General features: G+C 36.1%; 1 long non-coding RNA gene across 2 annotated transcripts in view; it reads right to left on the reverse strand.

The window, feature by feature from the left end:
* Positions 1 to 205: 205 nt before the first annotated feature.
* The window catches only part of LOC128655479 (uncharacterized), a 129471-nt gene continuing 112044 nt past the window's right edge, over positions 206 to 17632 (reverse strand). For both annotated transcript variants that reach the window (XR_008401818.1, XR_008401817.1), the window contains exons 3-4: positions 1815 to 1890; positions 206 to 925 (exon numbers count right to left, since the gene is read on the reverse strand). This is a non-coding gene — a long non-coding RNA (uncharacterized LOC128655479). The remainder of the gene's footprint in view (positions 926 to 1814; positions 1891 to 17632) is intronic.

The following is a 17632-nucleotide window of genomic DNA, read 5'->3' on the forward strand; positions in this document are numbered from 1 at the left end:
GCTGAAAACTGCCTTTTATTGTGGTCAATGGGAATTGTGTGTTCCCAGTAAATATATATGTACATGCTTTTATATATATATATATATATATATATATATATATACACATATTAACACATAATTATATATGAATATCAGCATTTACATATATATTTATATTTGCTGCCATCGCTGAGTGACTTACTCCCTTCACTGGCCCCTCCCTTCATGAAAGATATATAGCGCTCCACTGGTAATCTAGCCCAAAATGTTTTAAGTGTGGTTTCAGAGGACATTTTTCTTCAACCTGTGATAAAATCAGATGCAGTAACTATAAGGAATTTGGTCATCCAAGAAGTGAATGCATCAATACCATTGTTTGCAATTTGTGCTGTAAGCTCGGTCATTTGTATATTAAGTGTCCAGAGGCTCAGCATAATCAGAACCATGAAGAGTAAAATTCCTTTAGTGATCTAGACTTATTACAGGTTGAAGGCAACACACTAGGCATCATGAATGTGGCAAGATTTGGAGTAAATGAGGTAAATGTTCCTCGCCCTTTAGATGACACACTAATGTAACATTGTGATTTTGGATAAATGAGGTAAGATGTGAGTTCTTCAGATCCTATTGTCCTAAAACCTGAAGAAGAGGATAAAGAATGTGACTGGCAAGTTCAGTAAAAAAAAAGGTAAAAGTGTAGCTACTAAGCAGCAAAGAGTTTCCAAAGGCAAAAGTTAAGATGTGATGCCTGGAAGTGGAAGTCTGGAGCTTAAAAACAGTTTTCAGTCCCTTGTCAAATCAATTGGTGACCAAGTACTGTAGATGAGGCAGAGGCAACTTCTGTTAGTTTTGGGACTAGTACTTTGGAAGCATCACATTTGTTGGAATTGGATCATTCTCAAGAATCTCTTTTGGTTATGCCACTGTCTTCAAAGGAGAATTCCTGCGGGGAGAATATGTATTTACAGACATATATACACATATAAACACATAAATACATATGTACACATATATAGACATATATATTTATATATAATTGCATTGGAGCCCTTTGCAGTTAAAAAGATGAAACATGTAAAAACATATTTATGCAATATTCATATTTACTGTGCATTTGCTGAAAATAGTTTACATTCCAATGTTCTGCACCTAGCAGAATATGTTCTAAGTATTTATAAATAGATATACATATATATCTGTATATATCTATACCTATATAAAATCATGTATATGTATCAATAGAAATATATATTGTACCAAAATACCATCAGATAGATGTAAAAATATGTATTCATGAATAAATATAAAATATTCTGCTATGTGAAGAACATTGGAATGTGAAATATTCATATTTTCATGTCGGTTAGCACACATGAGAATATGAGATTGGGTTTGCACACAAGTAGGGTGTTGGCTTTTCACAGGCTTTTCACAGACCTACACAGATGCTAGTATCTTAATTGTTAACATATTTCTTAGTTTAAAGGTTTGACTTGTTTATTGTTTTAATATTTTAATTAAAATGGGAAATATTAAAATGTTAACTAAGTAATTGGCGCAAATAAAATGCAACTGGGGTTGTCAGCTGAAATAAATTTACAAACCTTATGCACATATCTGACAAAGTAATCTGATAACTATCCAAAAACCTTTTTTTTCTGATAACTTGAGATTAATTCAGATTTGAAAAAAAAGGGTTATCTTACCGCGCATATAGTTCATGGAGCAATCTAGAATATACCCCAAAATATTTAAATATTAATAAATGCTGCATGTTGTTACAGGTAGCCATGAAAGTCATTGATAAGAAAAAAGCCAAACAGGATTCTTACGTTTTGAAGAACATGAAGAGGGAGCCCCGCATCCATCAGATGATTAAACATCCTAATATTGTTCAACTCTATGAAACTTTGGAGACAGAAAATTCATACTATATGGTTATGGAGTTGTGCTTAGGAGGTGACCTGATGGATAAAATTTGTGATAAAAAGAGACTGGAAGAAAGAGATGTTAGAAAATACACTCGGCAGATCATGTCTGCTGTGGAGCATCTACACCGCCATGGAATTGTCCATAGGTATAGGTATTTATTTATATAGAAGTAACATAGTAACATAGTAGATAAGGTTGAAAAAAGACTGAAGTCCATCGAGTTCAACCTATACAAATCTAAAATATATACAAAAAGCTGCAGTTAAGCGTAAATAATCCCACTAAAAGGTGACCCATTTAATACTAGCAATAATATCCATGAATTTGGTTTATAGACAGAAATGTATCCAAGCAATTTTAAACGTATCTAGGGTATTGGCATTCAATACCTCCTTTGGTAATGAGTTCCACAATTTTATTGCTCTTACAGTGAAAAAATGTTTCCATTGCAGGAGATTAAATCTCCTTTCCTCCAACCTTAAATTGTGACCTCTGGTCACAAACTATTTTCTTGGAATAAACAGAGCTTCTGCCATCTCTGTATATGGGCCTTGAATATATTTATATAAAGTAATCATGTCACCTCTTAAGTGCCTTTTTTCTAAAGAAAACAGACCCAGTTTGGCTAGCCTCTCCTCATAGGTTAAATTCTCCAATCCCCTTATTAGCTTTGTGGCACTTCTCTGAACTTTTTCTAGTTCTGCAATATCTTTTTTTTGCAATAGGTCCCCAGAACTGCACTCCATACTCAAAGTGAGGTCTTACCAGAGCTTTATATAGTGACAGATTTAATACATGCTAGTATCTTATTACTGCCCTGCATTGTGCACCCATCTTTACCTTGTTATCTATTACTACCCCCAAATCCCTTTCCTCCTGTGTTTGGCTAAGTCCTGTCCCATTTAAATAATATGTTGCCTGCTTATTGTTACTTCCAAAATGTAGAACCTTGAATTTTCCCATATTAAATCTCATTTTACACTTACCTGCCCATACTTCTAAATTTTGCAGGTCCCTTTGTAATGAAAGTTCATCCTGCGCTGACCTAATGACCTTACTTAACTTAGTATCATCTGCAAAAATAGAGATGTCGCTATTTAATCCTTGCTCCAAGTCATTTAAAAAATATTAAAAAGAATAGGGCCCAGTACTGATCCCTGGGGTACTCCACTGATTACCTTTATTCTAAACTAACATTTTCAGCTATTCCCAGTCCCTTAATTTTGTACATTAATCTCTCATGTGGCACTGTATCAAACACCTTTGCAAAATCTAAGTATATCACATCAACTGATTCCCCTTTATCTATATTTTTACTTACTTCCTCATAGAATCTAATTAGATTAGTTTGACATGATCTATTTCTTATAAAACCATGCTGATTAGAACCCATAATCGTGTTTATACGAATATGCTCATCAATATACGGGGGTAGTTATCAAGCCGTCTACTTTTCTGACTTCACCGGCCCAATACGCCCGCCTAAGCTCGCCTACCTTCGCCGCCGCGGACCTGAAAAAATACGCCTAAGTTATCAAATAAAGCTGTCAAAAAGCTGCGGGGCGATGAGCAGCGGACTGTGACAGTTATCACTCATCCGATCTCGCTGCTCTTCGGCTTTTTCCCAGCTTTATTGCTAGCCTGTCACTAAGCACTCACACTAAACTACACTGTTCTATCCCTATACCGGCGCCCCCGGAGCACCCCGCAACTAAATAAAGTTACTAACCCCTAAACCGCCGCTCCTAGACCCTGCCGCAACTCTTATAAATGTATTAACCCCTAAACCGCCGCTCCCGGACACCGCTGCCACCTACAGTATACCTAGTAACCCCTATCCTGCCCCCCCTACACCGTCGTCACCTATAATAAATGTATTAACCCCTAATCTGCCTCCCCTACACCGTCGCCCCCTATAATAAATTTATTAACCCCTATCCTGCCCCCCACTACGCCGCCGCCACTGTAATAAAATTATTAACCCCTAAACCTAAGTCTAACCCTAACCCTAACGCCCCCCTAACTTAAATATTAATTAAATAAATCTAAATAAATTAACTCTTATTAACTAAATGAATCCTATTTAAAACTAAATACTTACCTTTAAAATAAACCCTAATATAGCTACAATATAAATAATAATTATATTCTAGCTATCTTAGGATTTATTTTTATTTTACAGGTACCTTTCAATTTATTTTAACTAGGTACAATAGCTATTAAATAGTTATTAACTATTTAATAGCTTACCTAGCTAAAAGAAACTGAAATTTACCTGTAAAATAAATCCTAACCTAAGTTACAATTACACCTAACACTACACTATACTTTAATAAATTATTCCTATTTAAAACTAAATACTTACCTGTAAAATAAACCCTAAGATAGCTACAATATAATTAATAATTATATTGTAGCTATCTTAGGATTTATATTTATTTTACAGGTAACTTTGAATTTATTTTAGCTAGTTAGAATAGTTATTAAATAGTTATTAACTATTTAATAACTACCTAGCTAAAAGAAATACAAAATTACCTGTAAAATAAATCCTAACCTAAGTTACAATTAAACCTAATACTACACTATCATTAAATTAATTAAATAAACTACCTACAAATAACTACAATTAAATACAATTACATAAACTAACTAAAGTACAAAAAATAAAAAAAGCTAAGTTACAAAAAATAAAAAAATAAGTTACAAACATGTTAAAAATATTACAACAATTTTAAGCTACTTACACCAATCTAAGCCCCCTAATAAAATAACAAACCCCCCCAAAATAAAAAAATGCCCTACCCTATTCTAAATTAAATAAAGTTCAAAGCTCTTTTACCTTACCAGCCCTTAAAAGGGCCATTTGTGGGGGCATGCCCCAAAGAAAACAGCTCTTTTGCCTGTAAAAGAAAAATACAACCCCCCGCCAACATTAAAACCCACCACCCACATACCCCTAATCTAACCCAAACCCCCCTTACAAAAACCTAACACTAATCCCCTGAAGATCATCCTACCTTGTCTTCACTCAGCCGAGCAGCGATGGAGCCGAAGTGGACATCCAGAGCGGAAGAAGTTAATCCTCCAAGCGGCGCTGAAGAAATCTTCCATCCGATGAAGTCATCATCCAGGCGGCGCTGAAGAAAAGTCTTCGATCCGGCCGATGTCATCTTCAAAGAGGCACTGAAGAGGTCTTCTATCCGGGCGATGTCATCTTCCAAGCCGGGTCTTGAATCTTCCTCCGGCCGACGCGGAACCTCCTTCTTCACCGACGGACTACGACGAATGAAGGCTCCTTTAAGGGACGTCATCCAAGATGGCGTCCCCTCAATTCCGATTGGCTGATAGGATTCTATCAGCCAGTCAGAATTAAGGTAGGAATATTCTGATTGGCTGATGGAGTCAGCCAATCAGAATCAAGTTCAATCCGATTGGCTGATCCGATCAGCCAATCAGATTGAGCTTGCATTCTATTGGCTGATCGGAACAGCCAATAGAATGCGAGCTCAATCTGATTGGCTGATTCCATCAGCCAATCAGATTTTTCCTACCTTAATTCCGATTGGCTGAAAGAATCCTATCAGCCAATTGGAATTGAGGGGACGCCATCTTGGATGACATCCCTTAAAGGAGCCTTCATTCGTCGTAGTCCGTCGGTGAAGAAGGAGGTTCCGCGTCGGCGGGAGGAAGATTCAAGACCCGGCTTGTAAGATGACATCGCCCGGATAGAAGACCTCTTCAGCGCCTCTTTGAAGATGACATCGGCCGGATCGAAGACTTTTCTTCAGCGCCGCCTGGATGATGACTTCATCGGATGGAAGATTTCTTCAGCGCCGCTTGGAGGATTAACTTCTTCCGCTCCGGATGTCCACTTCGGTTCCATCGCTGCTCGGCTGAGTGAAGACAAGGTAGGATGATCTTCAGGGGATTAGTGTTAGGTTTTTGTAAGGGGGGTTTGGGTTAGATTAGGGGTATGTGGGTGGTGGGTTTTAATGTTGGGGGGGGTTGTATTTTTCTTTTACAGGCAAAAGAGCTGTTTTCTTTGGGGCATGCCCCCACAAATGGCCCTTTTAAGGGCTGGTAAGGTAAAAGAGCTTTGAACTTTATTTAATTTAGAATAGGGTAGGGCATTTTTTTATTTTGGGGGGGTTTGTTATTTTATTAGGGGGCTTAGATTAGGTGTAAGTAGCTTAAAATTGTTGTAATATTTTTAACATGTTTGTAACTTATTTTTTGTAACTTAGCTTTTTTTTATTTTTTGTACTTTAGTTAGTTTATGTAATTGTATTTAATTGTAGTTATTTGTAGGTAGTTTATTTAATTAATTTAATGATAGTGTAGTATTAGGTTTAATTGTAACTTAGGTTAGGATTTATTTTACAGGTAATTTTGTATTTCTTTTAGCTAGGTAGTTATTAAATAGTTAATAACTATTTAATAACTATTCTAACTAGCTAAAATAAATTCAAAGTTACCTGTAAAATAAATATAAATCCTAAGATAGCTACAATATAATTATTAATTATATTGTAGCTATCTTAGGGTTTATTTTACAGGTAAGTATTTAGTTTTAAATAGGAATAATTTATTAAAGTATAGTGTAGTGTTAGGTGTAATTGTAACTTAGGTTAGGATTTATTTTACAGGCAAATTTCAGTTTCTTTTAGCTAGGTAAGCTATTAAATAGTTAATAACTATTTAATAGCTATTGTACCTAGTTAAAATAAATTGAAAGGTACCTGTAAAATAAAAATAAATCCTAAAATAGCTAGAATATAATTATTATTTATATTGTAGCTATATTAGGGTTTATTTTAAAGGTAAGTATTTAGTTTTAAATAGGATTCATTTAGTTAATAAGAGTTAATTTATTTAGATTTATTTAATTAATATTTAAGTTAGGGGGGCGTTAGGGTTAGGGTTAGACTTAGGTTTAGGGGTTAATAATTTTATTATAGTGGCGGCGGCGTAGTGGGGGGCAGGATAGGGGTTAATAAATTTATTATAGGGGGCGACGGTGTAGGTGGGGCAGATTAGGGGTTATTAAATTTATTATAGGTGGCGACGGTGTAGGGGGGGCAAGATAGGGGTTAATACATTTAATATAGGTTGCGGCGGGTTCAGGGAGCGGTGGTTTAGGGGTTAATACATTTATTATAGTTGCGGTGGGCTCCGGGAGCGTTGGTTTAGGGGTTAATATGTATAGAGTAGCTTGCAGTGGGCTCCGGGAGCGGCGGTTTAGGGGGTAATAACTTTATTTAGTTGTGGCGGTGTAGGAGGGGATAGACTCGGGGTACATGTTAGGGTGTTAGGTGTAGACAGCTCCCATAGAAATCAATGGGATGTCTGGCAGCAGCGAACTTGTACTTTCGCTATGGTCAGACTTCCATTGATTCCTATGGGATCCGCCGCCTCCAGGGGTTGCGGTTTGAAAACCAGGTACGCTGGGCCGTAAAAGTGCCGAGCGTACCTGCTAGTTTTTTGATAACTAGCAAAAGTAGTGAGAATGTGCCGCAGATGCGGAACATCTGGAGTGACGTAAGAATCGATCTGTGTCGGACTGAGTCCGGCGGATCAAAGCTTACGTCACAAAATTCTACTTTTGCCGGTCTCGAGCCTTTGATAACTAAGGCGTATCAGCCTCGCCACAAATATGCTGTGGAATTCCAGCGTATTTGAGGTTGACGGCTTGATAACTACCCCCCATAATCCCTTATAATCCCTTCAAATATCTTCCCCACTATTGATGTCAGACTAACTGGTCTATAGCTTTCTGGATCATCCCTACTTCCCTTTTTGAAGAGTGGCACCACATCAGCTTTACGCCAATCCTTGGGTATATTGCCTGAGTATAATGAGTCTTGAAAAATTAGAGTAGAGGTTTGTCTATAACAGTGCTAAATTCCCTTAACATCCTTGGGTGTATTCCATCTGGGCCTGGAGTTTTATTTACCTTAATATTATCTAATTTGTTCATGATATCCTCTATACATAACCCAGATAATGGTATGGGCTGGCATGTTCTATTTTGTTCCAAAGTATCATCCAATGGTTCCTCTCTTGTGTATACTAAAGAAAAAACTAGTTTAGTATCTCAGCCTTCTCCCTGTCACTGTTAATCATGCTACCGTCCATGCATTTTAATGTACCTATATTATCTTTCTTAGATTTTTTTGCTATTTATGTACTTAAAGAACCTTTTAGGATTAGATTTAGAATACTTTGCAATTAATTTAACATTTTCAATTTTGGCTAATTTGATTGCTTTTTGATTCAATTGTTAGAAAAAAAACTTTCACAAGATCTGCAGACATTTTTATTAGTATGATTACATTGTCTGAACAAATATTCTTTTAGAGTATTTTCCTTCAGTTAACATTTCAAGCAAGTCTAGTGTATATCTATCTATCTATTGATGGTCATTGGGCTAAATATAAGACTGTAGTGTATACTAATAGATAACAGAATCCTGTTTTTTCAGGAGGTGAAGATGAGGATGTCTTTAATTAAGAATAAGACAGTATTGGAATGCAGATTAAAAGGAGATACCGGTCTCTAAAGCGAAAAAGTCCTTTAAACAGTTTACAGTAGAATTGCTGTAAAGCCAAAGTACTTACTTGACAGTGTCTGAAAATGCCATACCCCATAAATACTGTGTTCCTGGGGATTACAGCTGGGAGTACTCGTACAGCCAATCAGGACTTAACACAGTCATAATTCACTGGAACAGCATGTAGTTTAAAACACACAGATGTTAATACTAGCACTACGGGTAATTTCCAATGTTTCTGTTAACCTCTATGTACAAACCATAAATTTTTGCACATACTCCTAATTTTCCTACTCTAATATAGCTTGAGATGCAAAACAATATAAATGTTCCAAGAAATATAACTGATATATTAAATATTTCTAAATATCTAAAAATGTGAGCTATTGTGGAATAACAACATTTATTGGCTTAAAGGGACAGTCAACTTGAAAATGTATATTGTTTAAATAGATGGATAATCCATTTATTACCAATTTCCCAGTTTTGCATAACCAACTCTGTTATATTAATATACTTTTTACCTCTGTGATTACCTTCTATCTAAGCTTCTGCAGACTGTCCTCTTATCTCAGTTCTTTTGACAGACTTTTATTTTAGCCAATCAGTGCTGACTCATAAATAACATCACGGGAGTGAGCACAATGTTATCTATAAGGCACACTTGAACTAGTACCATCTAACTGTGAAAAACTATCAAAATGCAGAGAGATAAAAGGTGGCCTTCAACGGTTTAGAAATCAGTTTGAGCCTAGCTAGGTTTAGCTTTTAAAAAGGAATAGCAAAAGAACAAAGCAAATTTGATTATAATGGAAAGTTGTTTAAAATTGCATGCCCTATCTGAATAATGAAAGTTTAATTTTGACTTGGCTGTCCCTTTAAATCAGGAATCTACTTAATTGATTCCATTGATAGCATTGCAGCTTCAAAGAAGGAAGTGGAGTGGCAGATATAATATTATACATAAACTGATTTAGAATTTTAAAATATGACAATACATAAATATGGAATGAACTCTAATAATGTAAATCTATTTTATTTTTTTAAACTTTGCATAGAATTGCATCATGTGACAAGAATATATCAAATATTTAACAATAAAAGTTGCCTTCCTGTGCTGTATAGTACATTTAGTTAAATTCATGAATATTTATATTTATTATATTTTTTTCATTTTTCTTTTTTATTGTATAGAGATTTAAAAATTGAAAATTTTCTACTAGATGAAAATTACAACATAAAAATTGTAGGTAAGTAGGACTTTATTTATCTTTATTTTTTTTATCTAGGATCTATTTTTGTGTGCTGCTAATCATGAATGTTCTGTTATAATTGACCTCTCATATTGCTTAAAAACTGTCGGTTGCTTTTAACATATTCTGTTTAACTTATGCATATGCTATAGACCCCATTCCAGTCTGTTGGTATTTGCCTTGAAAAAACGTTGAACTGAATTATTTTTCTATGGCATTCCAAAGCATTAGAAGTTTGTTTGTTTAACATATGGATTACCATATGCACCAAATTCTTAATATTTGTAATTGACAAAAGCAAAATAACTATAAGAAACAGTCGGCTAGATTACAAGTTTTTCATTATGAGCTGTGCGGTGCTAACAAGCAGTTTTGTGTCAGCGCTTACTTACCTACAGCGCTGGTATTACAGGTTTTTACAAACCCAGCTTTAAAAGGCAAGAAGTGAGCGTAGAGCAAAATTGAGTTCTTTACCACACTTCAATACCAGCGCTGCTTAAGTCAGTGGTGAGCTGTTGTAACGTGCTTGTGCACGATTTTCCCATAGGAATCAATGGGGAGAGCCAGCTGAAAAAAAGTCTAACACCTGCAAAAAAGCAGCGTAAAACTCAGTAACGCAGCCCCATTGATTCCTATAGGGAAACTAAATTTATGTTTACACCTAACACCCTAACATGAACCCCGAGCCTAAACACCCCTAATCTTACACTTATTAACCCCTAATCTGCCGCCCCCGACATCGCCGACACCTGCATTATACTTATTAATCCCTAATCTGCCGCTCTGGACATCGCTGACACCTACATTATACTTATGAACCTAATCTGCTGCCCCCAACATCGAAGACACCTACATTATATTTATTAACCCCTAATCTGCCACCACCAATGTCGCCGCAACCTACCTACACTTATTAACCCCTAATCTGCCGCCCCCAACGTCGCCGCCACTATAATAAACATATTAACCCCTGAACCGCTGCACTCCCGCCTCGCAAACATTAGTTAAATATTATTAAACCCCTAATCTGTCGTCCCTAACATCGCCGCTACCTACCTACATTTATTAACCCCTAATCTGCCGCCCCCAACGTCGCCGCCACTATATTAAATGTATTAACCCCTAAACCTAAGTCTAACCCTAACACCCCCTAACTTAAATATAATTTAAATAAATCTAAATAAAAATTAATATTATTACCTAAATAATTCTTATTTAAAACTAACTACTTACCTATAAAATAAACCCTAAGCTAGCTACAATATAACTAATAGTTACATTGTAACTAGCTTAGGGTTTTTTTTTTGGTTTTTTTTACAGGCAAGTTTGTATTTATTTTAACTAGGTAGAATAGTTATTAAATAGTTATTAACTATTTAATAACTACCTAGCTAAAATAAATACAAAAGTACCTGTAAAATAAAACCTAACCTAAGTTACAATAACACCTAACACTACACTATAATTAAATAAATTAACTAAATAAACAACAATTAAATAAATTAAATTAAATTAGCTAAAGTACAAAAAAAACACTAAATTACAGAAAATAATAAACAAATTACAAGATATTTAAACTAATTACGCCTAATCTAATAGCCCTTTCAAAATAAAAAAGCCCCCCCAAAATAAAAAAACCCTAGCCTAAACTAAACTACCAATAGCCCTTAAAAGGGCCTTTTGCGGGGCATTGCCCCAAAGAAATCAGCTCTTTTACCTGTAAAAAAAATACAAACAACCCCCCAACAGTAAAACCCACCAACCCCCCAAATAAAATACTATCTAAAAAAACCTAAGCTCCCCATTGCCCTGAAAAGGGCATTTGGATGGGCATTGCCCTTAAAAGGGCATTTAGCTCTTTTGCGGCCCAAACCCTAATCTAAAAAATAAAACCTACCCAATACACCCTTAAAAAAACCTAACACTAACCCCCTGAAGATCGACTTACTGTTCTGAAGACTGGACATCCATCCTCAAGGAAGCGGCAGAAGTCTTCATCCAACCGGGCCAAAGTCCTCAGCGAAGCCGGGAGAAGTCTTCATCCAAGCTGGGCGAAGTGGTCCTCCAGACGGGCAGAAGTCTTCATCCAGACGGCATCTTTTATCTTCATCCATCCGACGCAGAGCGGCTCCATCTTCAAGGCATCCGGCGTGGAGCATCCTCTTCAAACGATGGCTTCTTACTGAATGACGGTTCCTTTAAGTGACGTCATCCAAGATGGCGTCCCTTAGATTCCGATTGGCTGATAGAATTATATCAGCCAATCGGAATTAAGGTAGAAAAAATCCTATTGGCTGATGTAATCAGCCAATAGGATTGAACTTCAATCCTATTGGCTGATCCAATCAGCCAATAGGATTGAGCTTGCATTCTATTGGCTGTTCCAATCAGCCAATAGAATGCGAGCTCAATCCTATTGGCTGATTGCATCAGCCAATAGGATCAGCCAATAGGATTTGTTCTACCTTAATTCACTTAAAGGAACCGTCATTCAGTAAGAAGCCTTCGTTTGAAGAGGATGCTCCATACCGGATGTCTTAAAGATGGAGCCGCTCCACGTCGGATGGATGAAGATAGAAGATGCCGTCTGGATGAAGACTTCTGCCCATCTGGAGGACCACTTCGCCCAGCTTGGATGAAGACTTCTCCCTGCTTTGTTGAGGACTTTTGCCCGGTTGGATGAAGACTTCTGCCGCTTTCTTGGGGATGGATGTCCGGTCTTCAGAACAGTAAGTCGATCTTCAGGGGGTTAGTGTTAGGTTTTTTTAAGGGTGTATTGGGTGGGTTTTATTTTTTAGATTAGGGTTTGGGCCGCAAAAGAGCTAACTGCCCTTTTAAGGGCAATGCCCATCCAAATGCCCTTTTCATGGCAATGGGGAGCTTAGGTTTTTTTTAGTTAGTATTTTATTTGGGGGGTTGATTGTGTGGGTGGTGGGTTTTACTGTTGGGGGGTTGTTTGTATTTTTTTTTACAGGTAAAGGAGCTGATTACTTTGGGGCAAGGCCCTTTTAAGGGCTATTGATAGTTTAGTTTAGGCTAGGGTTTTATTTATTTTGGGGGGGGCTTTTTTATTTTGATAGGGCTATTAGATTAGGTGTAATTAGTTTAAATATCTTGTAATTTGTTTATTATTTTCTGTAATTTAGTGGGGGGGCTTGTACTTTAGCTAATATAATTTAATTTAGTTCATTGTATTTAATTTAGTTAATTTATTTAATTATAGTGTAGTGTTAGGTGTTATTGTAACTTAGGTTAGGTTTTATTTTACAGGTACTTTTGTATTTATTTTAGCTAGGTAGTTATTAAATAGTTAATAACTATTTAATAACTATTCTACCTAGTTAAAATAAATACAAACTTGCCTGTAAAATAAAAATAAACCCTAAGCTAGCTACAATGTAACTATTAGTTATATTGTAGCTAGCTTAGGGTTTATTTTATAGGTAAGTATTTAGTTTTAAATCAGAATTATTTAGGTAATAATATTAATTTTTATTTAGATTTATTTAAATTATATTTAAGTTAGGGGGTGTTAGGGTTAGGGTTAGACTTAGGTTTAGGGGTAAATACATTTAGTATACTGGCGGCGACGGGGGCAGCAGATTAGGGGTTAATAAATGTAGATAGGTGGCGGCGATGTTAGGGATGGCAGATTAGGGGTTAATAATATTTAACTAATGTTTATGAGGCGGGAGTGCGGCGGTTTAGGGGTTAATATGTTTATTTTAGGTGTGGCGATGTCCGGAGTGGCAGATTAGGGGTTAATAATTTTATTATAGTGTTTGCGATGCAGGAGGGCCTCGGTTTAGAGGTTAATAGGTAGTTTATGGTTTGTGTTAGTGTTCTTTTTAGCACTTTAGTTAAGAGTTTTATGTTACGGCGTTGTACCATAAAACTCTTAACTACTGACTTTTAAATGCGTTAGGACTCTTGATGGGGTAGGGTGTACCGCTCACTTTTTGGCCTCCCAGGACAGACTCGTAATACCGGCGCTATGGAAGTGCCATAGAAAAAAGACTTTACGAAGTTTACGTAAGTAGTTTTGCGGTAAGGCCAAAAAAGTGTGCAGTGACCCTAAACCTTCAAGACTCGTAATAGGAGCGGGCGTAAAAAAGCAGCGTTAGGACCTTTTAATGCTGCTTTTTTACCCTAACACACAACTCGTAATCTAGCCGAGTATTTCTGAAAGCAAAATATACACAGCCAATGTGAAAATAATGCATTAGCACCTACTGACTCAGAGGTCAGGGCAAATTCAATAAATCAATTTTTGCACCTTTTTTTAGCTAATACTTTACTACAGCAAAAAGTTTGAGAAAATAGTCATTTAAGTGTTTTTATCTAATTAGAGTGTAAGAAAACTAATTAAAACAGCAACAGTTCAAAGAGTTGAAATTCCAAAGAAAAAACAAGATTAAAAATAACTAAGTTGAATTTAAAATCTTCACATTGAATACTCTCATTTTAATGGAGCCCAAATTGGTTTAAATTGGCAAAATTGATTGATTAAAAAAGAAATGCTAGAAATCATGTGAAAAAAACCATATATATTTTTTTCTTTTTTCTAAATGAATAAATTGGTGGGGTATTTAAATGGGACGCATATGACAGGTAAAGGCAGTGCAAATTAAAAAAAAAAGATCTATAGATTTATATTTCATTGAAATGATAAGAGATATAAATACAATGGAACAATTAAAATTCCAGCCAAAACATTTCCTGTTTAAACCACAGAAGATTCATTGTGTTCATTGTTTCTTTTTGTTTTGGAACTAAAAAATAATTTATTATTGTTCCTGTAAGTGAAATTGACAAATACTTGAATGCAAAGTAATAAATTACATTTGATCTAAAAAAATGTAAGCACTAAGAATTTTTGCTTTATTGAAAAAACACTAACGGCTAGATTACGAGTTGTGCGTTAGGCTTAAAAAGCAGCGTTGGCCAGTCCTAACACTCCTTTTTAATGCCCGCTGGTATTACGAGTCTTGCAGGTACAGGTGTACTGCTCACTTTTTGGCCAGACTTGGAAATACCGCAAATCCACTTACGTAAATTGCGTATCCTCTTTTTTCAATGGGACTTGCATATCGCCGATATTACGAGTCTGACAAAAAGTGAGCGGTAGACCCTCTCCTGTCAAGACTGGTACCGCATTTTAAAGTCAGTAGTTAAAAGATTTGCACTACAATACTGTAGCATAAAACTCTTAACTAAAGTGCTTAAAAGTACACTAACACCCATAAACTACCTATTAACCCCTAAACCGAGCCCCCCCACATTGCAAACTCTAAAATAAAAATTTTAACCCCTAATCTGCCGAACCGGACATCGCCGCCACTATAATAAATATATTAACCCCTAAACCACCGCACACCCGCATCGCAAACACTAGTTAAATATTATTAACCCCTAATCTGCGTCCCTAACATTGCCGACACCTACCTACATTTATTAACCCCTAATCTGCCGCCCCCATGTCGCCGCCACTATATTAAAGTTATTAACCCCTAATAGTCTAACCCTAACCCTAACACAACCTAACTTAAATATAATTTAAATAAATCTAAATAAAAATAACTATCAATAACTAAATTATTCCTATTTAAAACTAAATACTTACCTGTAAAATAAACCCTAAGCTAGCTACAATGTAACTAATAGCTAGCTTAGGGTTTATTTTTATTTTACAGGCAAGTTTGTATTTTTTTAACTAGGTAGAATAGTTATTAAATAGTTATTAACTATTTAATAACTACCTAGTTAAAATAAAGACAAATTTACCTGTAAAATAAAACCTAACCTAAATTACACTAACACCTAACACTACACTATACTTAAATTAATTCCCTAAAATAAATTCAATTAAAATTATCTAAAGTACAAAAAAAACCCCACTAAATTACAGAAAATAATAAACAAATTACAAGATTTTTAAACTAATTACACCTAATCTAATCCCCCTAACAAAATAAAAAAGCCCCCCCAAAATAAAAAAACCCTACCCTACACTAAATTACAAATAGCCCCCAAAGTAATCAGCTCTTTTACCTGTAAAAAAATTACAACCCCCCCCAATATTAAAACCCACCACCCACACAACAACCCTACTCTAAAACCCACCCAATACCCCCTTAAAAAATCTAACACTAACCCCTTGAAAATTACCTTACTGGGAGAAGTCTTCATCCAACCGGGCCGAAGTCCTCAATGAAGCCGGGAGAAGTCTTCATCCAAGTCGGGCAAAGTGGTCCTCCAGACGAGAAAAAAAGTCTTCATCAAGACGGTATCTTCTATCTTCATCCATCCGGCGTGAAGCGGGTCCATCTTCAAGACATCCGGCGCGTAGCATCCTCTTCCAACAAAGTCTTCTTACTAAATGACGGTTCCTTTAAGTGACGTCATCCAAGATGGCGCCCCTTCAATTCCGATTGGCTGATAGAATTCTTTAAGGTTGAAAAAATCCTGATTGGAACAGCCAATAGAATGCCAGCTCAATCCTATTGGCTGATTAGATCAGCCAATAGGATTGAACTTCAATCTTATTGGCTGATTGCATCAGCCAATAGGATTTTTCTACCTTAATTCCAATTGGCTGATAGAATTCTATCAGCCAATCGGAATTGAAGGGACGCCATCTTGGATGATGTCATTTAAAGGAACCTTTATTCAGTGTTAGCCGTCATCAGAAGAGGATTCTCCACATCGGATGTCTTGAAGATGGACCCGCTTCGCGCCGGATGGATGAAGATAGAAGATGCCGTCTGGATGAAGACTTCTGCCCGTCTGGAGGACCACTTCGTCCGGCTTGGATGAAGACTTCTCCCGGCTTCGTTGAGGACTTCGGCCCGGTTGGATGAAGACTTCTCCCGGTAAGGTGATCTTCAAGGGGTTAGTGTTAGGTTTTTTTAAGGGGGTATTGGGTGGGTTTTAGAGTAGGGTTGGCTGTGTGGGTGGTGGGTTTTAATGTTGGGGGGGATTTGTAATTTTTTTACAGGTAAAAGAGCTGATTACTTTGGGGCAATGCCCCGCAAAAGGCCCTTTAAGGGCTATTTGTAATTTAGTGTAGGGTAGGGCTTTTTTTATTTTGGGGGGCTTTTTTATTTTGTTAGGGGGATTAGATTAGGTGTAATTAGTTTAAAAATCTTGTAATTTGTTTATTATTTTCTGTAATTTAGTGTTTGGACTTTAGATAATTTTATTTAATTGTATTTAATTTAGGGAATTCATTTAATTATAGTGTAGTGTTAGGTGTTAGTGTAATTTAGGTTAGGTTTTATTTTACAGGTAAATTTGTCTTTATTTTAACTAGGTAGTTATTAAATAGTTAATAACTATTTAATAACTATTCTACCTAGTTAAAATAAATACAAACTTGCCTGTAAAATAAAAATAAACCCTAAGCTAGATACAATGTAACTATTAGGTATATTGTAGCTAGTTTAGGGTTTACTTTATAGGTAAGTATTTAGTTTTAAATAGGAATTATTTAGTTAATTATAATAATTTTATTTAGATGTATTTAAATTATATTTAAGTTAGTGGGGTTTAGGGTTAGACTTAGGTTTAGGGGTTAATAAATTTAGAATAGTGGCGGCGAAGTTGGGGGCGGCAGATTAGGGGTTATTAAATGTAGGTAGGTGGCGGCGATGTTAGGGATGGCAGATTAGGGTTTAATAATATTTAACTAATGTTTGCGAGGTGGGAGTGTAGCGGTTTAGGGGTTAATATGTTTATTATAGTGGCGGCGATGTTGGGGGCGGCAGATTAGGGGTTCATAAGTATAAGGCGGCGGTGTCCGGAGCGGCAGATTAAGGGTTAATAATATAATGTAGTTTGCTGCGATGTTGGGGGCGGCAGATTAGGGGTGAATAAGTGTAAGATTAGGGGTGTTTAAACCCGGGGTTCATGT

The sequence above is a fragment of the Bombina bombina genome, chromosome 4 (genome assembly GCF_027579735.1).
Source record: "Bombina bombina isolate aBomBom1 chromosome 4, aBomBom1.pri, whole genome shotgun sequence".
NCBI lineage: Eukaryota > Metazoa > Chordata > Amphibia > Anura > Bombinatoridae > Bombina > Bombina bombina.